General features: G+C 37.2%; 1 protein-coding gene across 1 annotated transcript in view; it reads right to left on the bottom strand.

Moving 5' to 3' along the window:
- LOC106052799 (protein rolling stone-like) overlaps positions 1–13,856 on the bottom strand; it is a 46,107-nt gene extending 32,251 nt beyond the window's left edge. The window contains exon 1 of the mRNA XM_056027657.1: positions 13,702–13,856. The gene's annotated coding sequence lies outside the window, so the exon portion shown is untranslated. The remainder of the gene's footprint in view (positions 1–13,701) is intronic.
- Positions 13,857–14,037: the final 181 nt, after the last annotated feature.

The following is a 14,037-nucleotide window of genomic DNA, read 5'->3' as shown; positions in this document are numbered from 1 at the left end:
ATGTATTAGAGATATGTATTATGTATTAGAGATATGTATTAGAGATATGTATTATGTATTAGAGATATGTATTATGTATAAGAGATATGTATTAGAGATATGTATTAGAGATATGTATTAGAGAGTTTCATGCATGGCGAAAAAACCTTTTTCCCAAATTGGTCAGATAAGTTATAGGAACATAGTGTGACGATCAAATATGCCGGGGATTATATTATCAAACTCGACAATTCAATGAAATGAAGAAAGAAACATCTCTCTGTATTTTCTTCAAACTTCTTTAATAACTTCTTCAACTTTCACATCAAATTAACTTCTCAATTCAATAACAACTTGACTTGATACTTCATAAATAAAACTTAAAGATACATAAGACTTCACTTAGTATAACTTCAACTTCAACTACTAAAACTTTACTTAATGGACCCGCTAATATCACAAAACTTATTACTAATCGAGAAATGAGCGAGGACCCCGTCTAACTGACTTTCCCTCAATTTATACCTTTCTTAATCGTACATTCCAGAATCATGGAAACTTCTCCCCTAATTATTTTAGTAGCTTTGACCTTCTAGAAGCTGACGTGTGCTATTTTTTTCCCTTAACCTCTTTCTTTGATTGGATACCTAAAATTAACTTGTTTACGCTGGACACTTGCACTGGTTTGAACTCGAGCTTCTAGAAACTGGTCGAAATAGGTCACAGACTCGACTCGTGACACATAGCATATTGAGAACGCTAAAAGTATGAAAATGCGCTAAGCAAAAACAATTGGTAAAAATATTTCTAATTGCACAGATTTATTGTTGGTCTAGAGCAGCGGTTCTCAACCTTTTAAGCTCGGCGACCCCTTTTTACAATCCCCACTCTGCGGCGACTCCCATCCACATAGTAATAGAAGAATAGACAAAAACAATCCATTTTTTCGATGGTCTTAGGCGACCCCTGACAAATCGTCAATCGACCCCTAAGGGGGTCGCGACCCACAGGTTGAGAACCCCCTGGTCTAGAGTCTAGATCAATTACAATTTAATGACATGACGGATCCAAACTAATTGATACAATTACTCTTCGCTTAAGTTTTGTGGTTTTTTATTTAAGGTATTTTTAAAATTGTTTTTCTTGTTGTACAAAACTGTTTGGAATGTTTTTGTTTCTTCGAGCTTAAAGAGAAACTGTTGAAAGTTGTAGCCAATATTAACTAACAACGGTCGCCAGTAATGGGACCTGCTTTTGGGTTCTATCTTAATTATATGCCTTTCTTCTTATCTTATATAATACAGACGTTACTTCAAAAAAGAAGATGATTAAGTCCTACCCGTCATGCATTAGTCATGCATATTAACCAATGACTTAAATTCTGCCAAGTCACTGGTTTTCCTGGCTAGCTCAGGCAACCCATTCCATGCTCTAATAGCACTAGGGAAGAAGGAGTACTTGTACAAATTTGTCCTAGCGTATGGGATGAGGAATGTGCCTTTATCTTTGTGTCTTTAAAGCCTACGATATTCCGTTGAATCGAAAGTCCACCTTTTCCATTTGCAACTTGTCACGTGACTAAAGAGGCCACTCCCAGATACACATTTGCGTACTAAGCATATAGAACATAAAACATACATGAGAATGCTGTCACGATAATGAAGTATAACATATAGAGCGTTCAATCAAAGATGAAGCTTGTTGTAAAACTGAACTTTTGTATGTACTGAAATAAAAGAAAAAATTTTTCTGGACCCCCAGGGAAGAGTATCATGGAAAACTGTCCGTTTTCATAATGTCCAGACTGCCATTGATGGATGGCTGCCTGGTCATGCGGTTTGCGCGCTGGACTGTCGTTCAGATTTATCGATGGTCGAGGGTTCAGACCCTGCCCGCTCCCATCCCCCGTCGTCCTGCGGGAGGTTTGGACTAGGAAGTAAATTATCTTCGACTCTGAAGGAACATCCGAAACATGTCAAACATTTTACAACAAACTTTTTTTTTTTACATTGGATGTGGTTATTAAATGGTCTTCATATTTTTGTAACCGTCTGTTCAAAGCTATTTATGAATACAATAGTGTGAAAAACATAACACTAAGTATTTAGAACATATATGTTGCATTTAAAGTCATGTTCTATACATATATAAAATAAGGACACTCTCCACACACACACACACACAAATTACATTAAGAACTATCAACAAGGGAGAGAAATGTTTCCCCCAAATCCCTGCAAGAGCTATCACCCAGCGGCGTTTCCGTCATATTCGTTTAGTGGTAATTTTGAGACAATCGTCTTGAATCTCAATTCCGCGCCCCTGTGACGTCAAGTCCCATTCATCTCCGCCCTCGGGCTGTTGTTCTTACCGTCATACATAATTCAAGTCTCTTCCCTCCCCCTTTCTCATCCCCGAATATTCCTCATTTTTTTCTATTAAGTTAATCCAGGGGAGAGGACCGTTCACCATGTGGCACAATTCTTGCGAGTTATTCCTCTTGAAAACAATGGACACCCTGCGGTGAACTGATCCACGCATAGAGCCACGACTCTTCTTACTTATCTCCCTTGTGCTCTTTGCGTGTCATACTATTACCAAGGGGAAAGAACTGGATATTACATGTGCCTTGAAAAAAGTTACCTCTCCTTTCGATCTTAAATATGATATATAATATATAAGTAATTGGTGAGTTATGAGTTATTCTTCGTGCAGGGGACACAACCGTTTAGTAAGTAATTGGTGAAGTATGTGTACTTACATCTTCGACCCATAGTCAATCATTAGTACTCTAATATGCTAATTATATGTTGATATTTCCCTGTATTCTCTCTCTCTCTGTATCTCTGAGGTTCTTTCTTTACACGTATGACTGTCTGTCAGGGCATATGTATAAGTCTGCCCTTTTCCCTAGAAGTCAATTATATTTCGGTGAGTTTATTTATTTTGACCTATATATATATATATATATATATATATATATATATATATATATATATATATATATATTATAAATATATATATATAAGAAATCTTCAAATTAAAACGAATTAAAAACACTCAGAAGACCATCTGTTGCAAAACGCAAACAAATCGATGTGTAAGTTAGCATAGTTCTATAGACTGTCATCTGTCGTCAGGGTAAACATTAGTCTTGTGTTTGCACTACAGATTAAATCTTCTATCTGTCAATAGTGTGAATAGTTAGGAATAAGCTTTATTCTTTCAAATATATAGACCTCTCCCTCATTCTCTCTCTCTCTCTCTCTCTCTCTCTCTCTCTCTCTCTCTCTCTCTATCTATCTATCTATCTATCTACAGTTATAGTAAAAGTAAAGTTCCCTTTTCAGACCTTGTGGTCTATAGGGCAGATGACGTAAAGGTCATCAGTTTCTGTGATACTTCTCATCCCCCAGGCTGTTTCTGTGGCTTACGGCTTACGAACGTTTCATGTGGCCAGCACAACGACCAACCGCCTTTACTTCTCCCAGCTAATGTCAGGTACCCATTAGAGCTGGGTGGACTCAGAGGCGCCCAAAGATTCAAATTTAAAAATCATTGTCTTCTGTAGGATTCGAGCCCGGAACAGCCTGGTTAGGAAGTCAAGCGCTTTACCTCTTATCTACAGTTATATATAAAGACTATTTTTTGCATTGCAATCAGTCTCATCATTATTTATGTTAGCAGGTCTCTGATCTCGAGGAAATTGTTTATTTTTAGTGGATTCGAAGGAATCTTTATTTTTGTAAGAATTTTCAAACACATCTAGAACATTTTTTTGATCTTTTACAAACTATTTCTGTTTGTTCTCATGAGAGTATTTAGTTTAGAGACTAGCAGTTTAAAACTGGGATCTATAAATAGATTTAGAATATGCAGAACATTGTATTCAGAACAATGCAGTGATTTACCTTTACGAAGGGGACATAACCCCGCTTAAGCAATTGGTGAATTATGAGCTATTCTTTCTGCAAGGGACACAACCGTTTAGTAAGTAATTGGTGAAGATTGTTTCCGACATCTTCGCCGCATAGTCAATCATAAGTACACTAATATGCCAATTATATATTGATATTTCCCTGTATTCTCTCTCTCTCTCTTTCTCTCTCTCTTTCTCTCTCTCTCTCTCCGTATCTTTAAGGTTCTTTCTTTACACGTATGACTGTCTGCCAGGGCATATGTATAAGTCTGCCCTTATCCCTAGATGTCAATTATATTTCGGTGAGTTTATTTATTATGACCTTCACCTTTTCCGACTTTCTTCGCTACCTCCCCGCCCCCCACAGGTGACGCCAGAATGCAGCCAGGGCGCAGAGTAAAGTCATGTTAAGTCACTCAAAGTCATGACTTCACTTGCCAATAATCACTTTGCTTGGCCAAACTTACCGGTTTAGTGTAAGGGCACCAACGCCTTAGACAAATAAACAAAGTTCAGAAAGCAATTACGTACAGACAATAGCGTGATGGATTGGTTTTAATACTGTAAGCACTTATTAGTTGACTAGATCTACACAGATTTGTGCTTTAAACAATACAGATTTCTAACTTTGATTGATTTGTAATGGAGACGCGCAGGCTGAGTGGTAAAGGGCTTGGCTTCCGAACAGGGTGTCCAGGGTTCGAATCCTGGAGGTCACTGGGATTTTTTTTTATTTCGGTATCCTTAGGACGTATCCGGGTTTAATAATAATAATAATAATAATAATAATCTTTATTATCCGAAAGGAAATTTGTCTTACAATTTGTGCATTACACCAAACAAAAAACATTATAACTATAAGAAACCAAAGTGTACACTCACTCATAATTTACATGTGACAAAGTTTATACCAGATTGTTCTTATTTAATGATTTGATTGCCAGGGGAACAAAAGAGTGTTTGTGTCTGTTTGTCTTTGCTATCGGTGTCTTGTATCTCTTTTGTGATGGTAAAATCACAAAATCCTGACACAAAGGGTGATTCTTTATTTCGAGGATCTTGTTAGCTTTTTTAATAGATGTTTGTCTCAAACAACATTAAACGAGGACAGTTTTCTTAGTAATCGTAATCTTTGCGGCCATTTTTTGCTGATATAATCAGTAGCTCTAATGGCTACCTTACATAAGTTGGATAAGAGTAAAAGCGGTAGGTCGTTGTGCTAGCCACATGACGCCCTCGTTAACCATGGGCAAAGATACAGATACCCTATAGACCGCATGGTCTGGAAGAGGAACTCTACATTTTTTCCCCCTAGATATAAGTTTTTGCATTCTAATGTGCTTAAAAGTCGTTGACATTGAGAGGGGAAAAGGTCATACTGTGATATCAAAATGCGTTTACTTAAGAAAGAAAAAAACAATTGGTTTCCGAAAGTGAGTTCCTGGGTTCGAATCTCGGTGAAGACTGGGATTTTGAACTTTTTGATTTTTTAGGGTGCCCATGAGTCCACCCAACTCTTATGGATACATGACTTAGTTGGGGAAAGTAAAGACGGTTGGTCGTTGTGCTGGCCACATGACACCCTGCTCGTAAGCCGTTGGTCAAAGATATAGATGACTTTAACATCCTCTGCCATATAGATCGCATGTTCTGGAAGGGGAACTTTACTTACTAAGAAAAACGTGTAGACATTAATATAGTGCAGTGGTGTCGAAAATTATTTCTTCCTAAAGCAAAGAACTAACAGATACATCCAGAGCCTACAAACCAGATCACAAAATGTAAAACTAGAGACCACTTTTAGGTCATGCTCAGTGTCAAAGGTAGAGAATCATTTAATTAAATAACATTTAACCTTTCACCTCTAATTTATCAAGCCGACGAATTCAGGCCCTGTTGTGACATTTCAACAAGGAGTCTCAAAATGTACTTACAAATTCGCACTTCACTTTTTGCGGCTTTACCACTTCGAGGGGTCTCAATAAGTATTAATGAGAAAATTCGCGGGTCTTCGCTACTACACGGGCTTTCTGAAAAACTCGATAGGCAGATTTTTCCAAGAAAATAACTAAAATTGTATAATAAAAAACATTAATAACTCTAAACCAATTTATTACAAATAATAACTAACAACAATTGAACAATGTAATGTTATAAATAATAAATATTACAAATTACAACTTAAAATAAAATGGAAAGACAAAGGCTTAGCCCTGGGCACCAAAACCAGACAGATGCGCACCCTGGTCTTGGACATATTTTTATACGATTGTGAGTCTTGGACGCTGACTGCAGAGCTAGAGAGGAGGATCCTAGAAATGGAATTGAGATGCTACAGAAGGATCCTAGGTATCACATTCAAAGACCGCATCACAAACCGAGAGATTAGAGACAGGGTTACTGCAGCGATTGGATCCCATGATGACCTGCTAACTATGGTGAAATAAAACGCAAGCATATTACAAGATCTTCGGGGCTCGCAAAGACCTCCCTTCAGGGAAAAGTACCAGGAAAAAGAAGAAGAGGCAGACAGAGAAAGCGATGGGAAGACATTGAAAGAGGTTCTAACAAAGGCAAAAGACAAAGAGGAATGGAGAAAAACAGTCGACAAGACTTGCATGGTGCCCCAACGGTCCAATAGACTATGGGATAGGTAAAGGTAAATACTGTAATGACTAAATAGTTAGACGCCAAGAAGTGTTGTTGTTACTTAGAACCTACAATGCACAGGCGAAACGCATGTACGCTGGCTGGAGCTGAACGTTCAATGGTGAGTATACAATGAAAAAAAAATTATAGGAATTTAAATATGGACTTAAAAGACGATGCGCAAAATTTTTTCTGAACATTAATTTCTTAAACTCTTGAATCAATAATGCATTACTTTCGGAAATTCCCTAACGTGGTAGTCTTTTTAAGATCGCGATAGTCCTTTTAAAACCGATGTTGGCTCTAGATCTAAGTCTAGTTCTCAAGCCAAATTTATATTTATTTTTTTTTACTTAAAAAAAAATTATAAGCGTCAAACTAGAGTTTTCTCCAGGTGGCATACTTACTAGTAATTCTTTTTCCTCAGCTATATACTACAACTGTTACATTTCTAGAAAAATCGTTGGAGCCGTTTTTGAGATCAGCGTTCAGGTTTTGCCCACCCACCTTCCATGAAGTTATGACTTCAATAGAGGTATTGTAAAAGACAGTTGTTACTTGTTCATACGTAATAATTGTGTATGTCACATAAAACTTAGTTGGCGCAGGGCTTTGGTCTATCACGTGATCATATTTAACGCCCTCCACCCACTCCTCACCCATCTTCCGGCTCCCCAATCTTGCCTGATCCCTTCACGAGATATGACAGTTGCTCGGGAAGAATGCGCGGGAACAGCGCCTGGCATGAAGCAGACTTCCCGGGACTGACTTCTTGTGCCATGTAAGTGCCAGGGCTTGATGAGTTTAACAGGCCAGTTTTTGGCAAAATGTTGGCCATAACCAAATAGATTGTTAGTTGATGGTTCGTGTGTCAATTTATGGACCGCGCACTCTATCTAGCGAATGCAGGGAGCACGGAAACATCGACTATAGAGACGAAACTTGTTGAAAAAGGATCGGGGGACGGATGAAGAGGAAGAAAAAGATAAAAGAAATAATAAGAGATTAAATATGGTGAGAAAGTATTTGAATAGGAAGCGTGAAAGATAAAGGAGAGAAACAGAGAGAAAGTCAGAACATAGTAAGGTAACAAAATGGAAAGAGATTGAGATAGAAAGAAAAAGAAAAGAGAAAGATGAAGACAAAATAAGAGAATGAGACCGGAAGAGAACCGGAGAAAGAAAAGTGAGAGTTTAAAAAAAAGGAAGAGAGATGTGAGGAGAAACAGAGAGAAGGAGACGAAAAAAGAAGGCAGTGGAAAATTGAAGACAGAAAGAGACAAACGAATTCAGCGAGTAACAGAGTTATAGGAAGAAACAGAGTGAGAGAGAGAGAAAGAGACAAAGAAACGGAGAGACGTGGAGAAATAGATACAGAAAGAAACCGACTGAGAGAGACACAGAGATTCGAGGAGAAATAAAGGGACTTTGAAAAACAGTGGAAAGACAGAAAGAAAAATTTGTCAAATGGCTTTTGAAATCCCCCCCCCCCCCACTACTGAAAATAACAACCGATGAAAGAGGCAATAAAACATTTCACGGTACTTGTTATCTCAGCTACAGTTTCATCCTGGGCTCATAAAAACTGACATTTGGCGTAGAACTGCTGCTTGGAACTCAAAAGTTCAAAGTTGAAACACATTTTTTTAAAGTAGTAAAAAAATTTTTTTTTCCTTCAAAAAACGTACAAGAAAAAGTACACAAAAATTCAACTGTTGTCGGCTAACCAGCGTGAGGGAGACACGTGTTTGCGAGTTAACTCAACGTAAACCCTGTTTGTCCGCCAGACCCAGAAAGGATTCTTGGACACATTAAATTAAAATAATTGTTCGTAAAATAGTTGACAAGTTCCTTAAGTTTCGCAAAATAATTACAATTAATTATATCCTTCTGCAAGACGACGGGGAATGGCAGCGGACAGGGTTCGAACCCGGAAGGAGCTTCGATACCACCGATATTTTGTCCAGAATGCATTCTACACGACGTAAGGATGGGAAGCGTGGTCGAGAGGCTAAGTGCGCTTGAACCTGGCTTGGCTACCTATGAAGGGGGCTCGAGGTTCGACACCCGACTCGAACAGAGTTGTGTTTACTGAGCGCCTAAAGACAGCACGGAAAAACCTTCTCCTAGATAACCCTCCCCCCCCCCCCCAACTGGTCCTTCACTGAGATGAGCATGAAAGTAGCGCTATATAAAAGCCACAATTTATTTTATTTTACGTAGAAAAGTGTCTACATATAATAATTATTGTGTCTTTTATTTACTAAACAAATCATTTACTAACAGGAAAAGTTGATATCGGCATGTTTATATCCCTTTCTGTTTTCGTCTGGACATGTCCAACAAGCGCCTACATACCTAGCAACAAGTGACTACATATCTAGGAACAAGTGACTACATATCTAGCAACAAGTGACTACATACCTAGCAACAAGTGACTACATATCTAGCAACAAGTGACTACATATCTAGCAACAAGTGACTATATATCTAGCAACAAGTGACTACATACCTAGCAACAAGTGACTACATATCTAGCAACAAGTGACTACATATCTAGCAACAAGTGACTATATATCTAGCAACAAATTACTACATACCTAGCAACAAGTGATTACATACCTAGCAAAAAGTGACTGCATACCTAGCAATTACCAACAACACACTTAGCAACAAATGGCTATGTTACTATCAGCAAGTGACGACATACCTATCAGCAGCTGACAAGATCTATGTACCTAGAATCTTGTGCCTTAAAATATTTAGTCACACCAGCCGCTGTTCCAGTTGTTCATCTAGACCTGATCGTCCAAGATAAACAGTTTCAGATGTAATGAACACAAATCTTCAGCTGCCTCAAGGCATGTAAAACAAACAGGTTAATTAATGGAACAGCTCCTGTCTTTCATCAATGATTGGGCAAGTCTTCTTGGATCCATTCAGAACATTTGTTCTATGTGAGTCACGTGAGGGTTTTGAATGAAATATGTCACTCTCGTGATTTGGAACTGGAAGGGGAAAATTCTGTTTTGTTTCCAAGTGTTCCGTTTATGCTGCACATCTCCATCATTCTTTCACATCTCAGTCGACACCTAAAATTACTAATATGGGTTGCTGAGGAAAAGAGAACCACGCTGGCATAAGAAAAACAAGCAAGGCCCAAGATACTAGCTCCAGCTGGAATGGCTTGCCCAGTGTGCAGCCCAACATTCCGGGCTCACATAGGTCTCAACAGCCACATGAGGAGGCATGAAACCCCAGTGCAAAGCCCTTCAGCCCCCTGGATGACAAAATGGTCATCATCGAACCACGATGGACGAACTATATATATATATATGTTAATAATGTAATATATAGAATAATGTGTGGTGCCCCCGACGGGTCAAAAGACTAAATCACAGAAATAGTTCAGTACATCAACATACTCAGCAGAAGGACAGAAGGACAACGTATTTATTTAATTATTGGATTAAAATTGTAGACGCGGTGGGACACCGTGTTTGAAATCTTGGTAAAGACCGGGAATTTTTTTATTTTGTAAAATTTAGGACGCCTCTGAGTCCACCCAGCTCTAATGGGGGTTCCTTACATTGGTTGGGGAAAAGTAGAGGTGGCTGCTCATTGTGCTGACTAATGGTGTTCAACCGTTTTACTTTTTAGATTTCAACAATTTAAATGCTAAATAATTAAATTACAAAACTGGTGTTCAAGGAATGCGAAGGGAGATAATTTCCAAGTACATCTTTAGCTTTTTAGTGATAATTTGTTTTCTGACCACACACTAGGCCATTTCACTTGATTACTTCCCCATTAAACGTGTTCACATTCACACGACCACAGCCACTACGTCACCAGCAGTGTCATTAGGAGGACAGCGTGACATGCGCCCTGACGACTGACACAAAGGTCACGTGATTGTACAATACTATCTCTCGCAAACTGTTTAATTAAATGTCATTACATCCTATATTAAATGTCATTACATCCTATATTAAATGTCATTACATCCTATTTTACCAAAATCTAATATACAGTCTCATAAAAAAAATATCAGCATATTTTAGTTGTTTGAATAAACTGGATAGTGAGGAGGTATGGCTTCGAACCTGGATCATCTAAATCTCTTGACCATGTACTTAATTGCTCTAGCTCGATGACCTTGATAAATACTCAATGGGCAAGCTCTCAAATGATCAATAAATCCCTGTCTGCCTCATCGTCCCCCTCCTGACACACACACACACATACACATACACACACACACACATTGAGATGAATAAAAGTCATGTGACCAATAATTCTCTGGACTTTTAGTTTTCATTTATATAGAAAAAAGAATACACAGACGCAAGTAGTTTTAATTCTGTTTCAAATCTAACACTAAAGAGAGAGAGAGAGAGAGAGAGAGAGAGAGAGCACATTGAGGGAACAAACTGTCGCTTTGGTCTCCTGTATAGTATAATTTTGTACAAACTTCCAGACTATCCAACATTTTGTTTCCTCATGTTACACCCTAAACTCCGCCTCCCTTCTTCTTTTTAAATAATGATTGAAACACAAAAAAATATTCAAATAAAAATAGGAAATGAGAGAGAGAGAGAGAGAGAGAAGTAGAGACAGAAAATGGAATCGTAAAACCACAATTTAGTTACAAAACCCGGCGCTATTGTACTTACAAACCTATTTATAAAAAAAATGGCAAAAATAAGCCACAAAAACATTCATTCACATTCCTCGTCCCATATACTAGGACAAATTTGTACAAATACTCCTTCTTCCCTAGTGCTTTTAGAGCATGGAATGGGTTGCCTGAGCTAGCCAGGAAAACCAGTGGCTTGGCAGAATTTAAGTCATTGGTTAGTATGCATGACTGAATGCATGACGCGTATGACGTTATCATCTTCTTTTTTGAAGTAACGTCTGTATTGTATAAGATAAGATAAGATCCAAGGTGTACAAAGATTTGTAAAATAAGCCAAAAAAAAAAAAGGAATTTATTTAAAAGTATTTTTTTTTTACATTTTGAATAATAAATTAACACAAAAAAAAATTTCAAAAAATATTTTTTAAAACGACAATGCCTCCGTTATACAATTTATAATATAATATAATAAAAAAATATTTGGTTCAATCTTATAAAAGATATAAAATGTGCAGTATCATTTGCATTGATATTTTTCTTGAAACTAATGGAGCAGAACTTACAGTTACTAATCTTTGAGGATTACTGTAATGGACAACTTTCCTTCGACTCTAGGTATTGGTCTTTTCGTGATGGACTTTGGTTAAATATCTCGCCATCAGAAAGCGTTCCATTAGTTTTAGAAATAGCAATCTAACTCAATTACATATCTAGCGGCTTTCTAGGTGCTATTAACGTTTCGAAAAGGATTTTGCCAGTCTTATAATTCTTTTCGGAATTTTTTTTTTCGTCATGGATGCTTAAAGAAAGTTCTTTTGTTAACTATGAAGTGAAGTAACGAAATGTATTATAGTCCTTATGAACAATCACGGCTTTATTGTCAATGAGACACGTTTGTTTGTAACAATATTACTTCAAAGTTTAAACTAGCATTTTTTTTTCTCCATGTGAATGGCATCGCTATTTTAATTATTTGGCTAATACAAAACATATTTCAGGCCGGCTGAGACCGGACTTGACCCATCACTGATCTAGACTAACAAACTGTGCGATTAGAAATATTGTTACCTTTTTTATTTCGCAATTTCATGATTTTAGCTTTCTCAATTCGCTATGATCCCATCACTTGTCTGGACCAGTTGGAAAAGGGAGGGGGGGAGTGAATCTGGGTGAATGTTACTGTGATCGCTTTTCAAATGTACTAAAAAAAAAAGTTGTAAGTATGAATTAGAGCTCGAAAGCTCAAGCCTCCTCTAGGGGTCTAATTCAACTTCTACTGCCACATCTGTCAATTACAATTTCTTTCCCTTTTTCGTAACAAAAAAAATTAATAACAATAGTTAATTAACAAATTGTTTATTTTTTGTTCATTGCCTCTTTTTTTTTGCTGAGGTACAAGCTATAATTGTGCAAAATTTCAACTGTGTTTTCTAAATAGGCTGTAGGAGCATTAACGTGTGCAAACTTTATACCAGACAGACAGAGTGAGTTGATATAAGCTTTGTAAAAATAGTATGTCTCTCATTTCTAAATGTCTTATCATTTCAACTAGACCCGACTAATAATTTCAGTGAAACCATGGACTAAGAGTATGATCTATGTATCTTATCTTCAATTCAACTGAACATTGGGAATATCTAGAACACTGATGCCCAACCTAATTCGACCTGCGGGCCATTTTAACTTTCGAAACGCGTGTCGCGGGCCACATCAACAAAAAGGTGCGAAATATGAAATCAAAATTCACCTGAAACTATTTGAAACTATTGGATCTAGTACTTACATTAATTAATGGGATAGTTAAAAGTCTATCGTTTTTTACGCGTCTTAAAATGGTTTCATTTCTCTACTTAAAATGTGAGCAACATTGTAGCTACCTTTACCATCAACTTATTTTCTTGTCTCTTTTCGGTAAATATTCTCATCGGTCCTCCAATCTCTAGGCGTAGTTTAACCAATCTCTTAGACGCGGCTCAAACCAAGAAGTCCTTCATATTTGTTTTATAATGCTGCTGTAGGCCTACATGTTTGTTTTTTTTTGTTTGAAACAGTCAGACTTTCTTTACAAAACAAATATGTTGGCTTATTATCATGTTCAAAAAAAAAAAGATCCATTCCCTTTTCCGGGTAGATTCTACATTCATAAACTCATAATCGCACACTCGTTAAAGGTCATGGTATCAATCCATCCATACATTTGGAACTCTCCTCCGATAAAGTTTAGACAAACCACATGCTTCACTTTAGTAACAAAAATTAATAAGACCTACATTTAAAAAAAAAATTAGATTAGTTTTTCATTCATTTTATGTTTGTTATGTTGTCAAAACGCTTAGACACTACATTATGTTTGTTGACCGCGAGTTTTACATTAGATTATTTTTATTGTTATAATTTTAATTTATTATTATCTGCTATTATTATAATTGCAGATCAAGATGTTGTCTTTAATACTAAATTGAAATATTATTCATTAGATCTAAACACTATTTAATGAAAGCGTCATGCCTTACCTTGATGTCAGGATGTCACCTATATCCAGTGTAGATGTGAAAGTATTACATGTGGACTCACGAGTCAGTCAGTCAGTCAGTCACATTGGTACCAGGACTCTACCAGTTGTAGTCTGCTCCCACCTACTACAGCCCGCTCACTCTTCAGAGTCTGTCTTCTGATTGGACAGTTTCTTTTCTCACTTCACGTGCTAATTTCATTCATACATTTTTTTTTCTACCCAAGTTCTGAGACCTGGTTTCTCTCCCCTTACCTCTTACCTCGTTTTATTACCTACATTTGTTTTCCTCGCTCTCTCTCTACAACTCTCTTTTCAATTTTTTGTCGCTCTCTCT

Source organism: Biomphalaria glabrata, chromosome 4 (genome assembly GCF_947242115.1).
Source record: "Biomphalaria glabrata chromosome 4, xgBioGlab47.1, whole genome shotgun sequence".
NCBI classification, from domain to species: domain Eukaryota; kingdom Metazoa; phylum Mollusca; class Gastropoda; family Planorbidae; genus Biomphalaria; species Biomphalaria glabrata.
Note: the sequence above shows the minus strand (reverse complement) of the source record. Positions and strands in the feature narration are given on the sequence as shown.